General features: G+C 42.8%; 1 long non-coding RNA gene across 1 annotated transcript; it reads right to left on the bottom strand.

Moving 5' to 3' along the window:
- Nucleotides 1-844: 844 nt before the first annotated feature.
- On the bottom strand, nt 845-2502 carry LOC131563976 (uncharacterized). Its single transcript, XR_009275338.1, has 3 exons — nt 2285-2502; nt 1597-1660; nt 845-899 (listed from the first exon to the last, which is right to left on the bottom strand). It is a non-coding gene; the product is annotated as an uncharacterized LOC131563976 (long non-coding RNA).
- Between the last annotated feature and the right edge of the window lie 1036 nt (nt 2503-3538).

Raw genomic sequence — 3538 nt, 5'->3', positions numbered from 1 at the left:
CTCTGCATCTTCTTGGACAGCACCGAGCCCGACGACAAGGATACGAGAGTCTTTCCCTGCCGTAGGGAGAGAACCAGGAAAACAGTTAAAATAAGAACAGGGTAGTTTGAAATTCATACTTCCAATGAGAAGCAGCGCCTAACAAACAGAACAAAAGTAAACAAAGCATGGTACCTCCCTGGGGACAGAAGACTTACAAACTCTCCAGGATTTACAATTCTAGCGACCAACCCCTTCAGGACGGCAGCCAAGTGTCCCATGGGATGGTGCTGCACCAAAGAACGATCTGAGAGGTTCCAAAGAGTGAAATGCACAATATTTTGCAAAGCCGTAAAATCTTGCAAAATAACAAAAATACAATAGATGTAAACTACAGGGTAAGAGTACAAGTGTTCACTTTAAGAGCTGGAACCATCCAGGTGAGCACCTGATAACTGGATCCTCACCAGAGTTTGAACCCTTCAGGACACAGAAGGGTTTTCCCCAGAAATTTCACAGACTGAGTTTTGATACAAGTATACTTGCCAGACCCTCAGAAACATCACCCATTCTCCAGGTGTCTGGAGAGAACTGCAAATGGCTCTCACGTAGTTTGAGCTAGCTCTGTAAGGTCTCAGGGTGAATTTCACCAGATGCAACCAAACTGGGCAACTCCCAGTGGGACAGAAGGAACCCAAAGCTTGGGTTCGCAGAGCTGCAGCAAATACTGAGGAAACAAACATAACAGCGTAAAAAATAATAAACCATCCTTTTTTTTTCTCTTGCTTTTGTTTTTTTCTTATTCAGATCAGCATAGCAATTAAAGAGAAGGTGAAAAACTCACCATTACTGAACATTTCATCATCTGTAGGCTGAGCATCCTTAGCACAGAGGACTCCAAAGTTAAAATTCACCGATCCCTGGGAAATACAACCAAATATTGTATGATAAACAATCAAACAGCAGACGTAAAAATTTGTTTCCTCTAAGGACTTTCGGGTACGTATGTACCTTTGCATACATCCAACACATTGGAACATACACTTTATACCATCTCCTAATAAGTAAAAATTTACCTTTAAACTTTGATAGTACAGCATAAAATTATGAACTTAAATTGGTGATCTGTTATTATTAAGTTGGTGCCTAAAGTTATTTCTGCTGTCAGGTTCAAAAAAACATTAATTTTTTTTACTGGAATGAGCAATTGATTTCAAAGTCATCACAAGCCCACCAAAACACAAAGCAGTATTCACTGGATGGGTCTGTGAGCTAGAAGTAGTTAGGCTTGTACTTCCCTCTTGCTATTCCAGAACCAATAAATCCTGTCAACAAAACCAGGATCTATAGCCCACTGCTGTGAAAGATTCTACGAGGATGATGGTTTGATTTGTGTTTAGAAGTTTTGATTTGAAATGGCCAGTTCAATGGATAAAGACAGTTTAGGTAGTATTACATTGCTATTATTATTATTTCTATTATTATTTTTACTATTACTACTGCTATTGTTATCATCTGCTACTGGAAGAAACAAACCAGTAGTACCTATACTTAATTACTTTTATTTCCAGGAAATAATAAAGAAAAAGAACCAAACCAAAAAAAGTCACTTCCTACCTTTTATATCAAGGGATGAAAAATTTCTCTTGGGCTCTTCTCCAATTTATCAAGACTCATAGCACTGAAAGGCAAACAAAACAGTGCTTTATAGAAGGGCAAGTGCACATTTCAAGGCTGAACCACCAACTGATTGCAGTGACAGCAGTTACAACATGAATCCTTCCCAGAGCCTCTGTTAAATGGAATGTTCTGTGGAACTGCCGTTTCTTTCCCAAAACACTAACTTCCAACACTTCCTAATAATATTTTGTATTTTAAAACAAAAGAAGTTAGTGAGACTCTGTGCGGAGGTCAGGTTTAAATTTATTTCCTTCTAAAGCACAGAGCTCTGTTCCATCACCCTTCACTTCGGCTCTACACTGAATCGTGGTGAGCATTTGAGGAGTGCTCAATAATCAATTCTATTTCTCTCTTTTTCTAGCTCTCTCTATTCCTAAATCATTCCAGACAAGTCAAATGAAAAATGAAAAAAACAAGTTCAGCATCAAAGTCACACTTTTTCCCGTTGTCTGGTCAAGAACAGGCTCTAAATCCACTTACTGCTGCCTTCAACGATTCAGACTTGCAAAAGCATTCTTACATATTTTACAGGTTTATCATAAAACCCACAGAACGCAAGCTCTGAATTACAGGAAAAGGTACACAGGCAAATATCTAAAGGGATCACTTATTAGTAAATACATACCTTGGTAGAGATCGCACTGAGAACCTTTCTGAGGGACTCTAAGGGACGCATGTTTTCTGAGCACCCTATAAACAAGAAAAGCTAGGATATAGTACAGGACATCCCCACTTTTTCTACATATTCAAATAGTATTTTGAATACAAACAATTCAGTTAAAAAAGAAGGAAGAAAACCAAGCTAATTTTACTCAGCTGTATTTACTGCCGATTTAGAGAAAAATGCCGGGCAGCGTCGGCCGTTGCGGCACACGTCGCGCCGGCAGCAGGGCCTGCCGGGAGTTGGAGTCTCGGGCTGGTAGCCACTCATGTGCCGCGATAGCCGTTGCGTCACACGCCGCGCCGGCAGCAGGGCCTGCCGGGAGTTGGAGTCTCGGGCTGACAGCCACGGCTCCGTCCCCCGCCACCGGGAGCTGCAGTCCCTCCCGGGCATCAAACGGGTCCTTCGCCCCAGGGCGGGGAAGGACCTGAGGCAGGACCGCTCCTCCCGAATGCCCTCTCTTTTCCCCTCCAACTCTTTTTCTTTTTTTAACGCTGTTTTTCACCCCTTTCCCTTCCCTTCCCTTCTGCTCTCCTGCTTTCTTTCCTTTCCTTTCCTTTTTTTCCCCTTCCCTTTCCCTTTCTTTTTCTTGTATTTGTAATCTTGGTTTTCCTTCCTAGCTTTAGAATCAAAAAGCAGCAGTAGTAACTTTCAGGCTACCTGGGAGTAAAAAAAAAACCCAAAACTATAATGATTGAAAGAAAACTATTTATTCCCTGGGAGCCTGAAATTTTCTACTGCTGCACATGACACAGAGCTTTTTATTCCTTCTTATATACAGTTGATATTTTATACTCGCTTTATACACCGCCCCCTGCCGTCTGCACCGGCGCTCTGCAGGCAGAGTGCTGCGGCGTCGTTCGGTTCTGTTTAAATAAACTCGGCTAAATTAGGCTTGGTTCGGCTTAGGTCTAAAATAGTTTCGGTTCGGCTTTTCGTCTAAATTCGGCTTTTCCGGCTCTTCGGCTGAACTCGGCCCGGTTGGGCTAAAGTCGGTCATATTCGGCTCTTTGTCTAAATGCGGCCAATGTCGGCTACAGTCGGCTATCGGTTACACTCGGCTATCATCGGCTCTTCGTCTCAAGTCGGCTGTGTTCGGCTACACTCGGCTCTTCGTCTCAAGTCGGCTGTGTTCGGCCAGACTCGGCTCTTCGGTGAAACTCGGCTATTTTCGGCCACACTCGGCTCTTCGGTGAAACTCGGCTGTTTTCGGCTACA

This window comes from Ammospiza caudacuta, chromosome 14, assembly GCF_027887145.1.
Source record: "Ammospiza caudacuta isolate bAmmCau1 chromosome 14, bAmmCau1.pri, whole genome shotgun sequence".
Lineage (NCBI taxonomy): Eukaryota > Metazoa > Chordata > Aves > Passeriformes > Passerellidae > Ammospiza > Ammospiza caudacuta.
The sequence above is the reverse complement of the archived record's forward strand: the minus strand, read 5'-3'. Positions and strand labels throughout refer to the sequence as shown.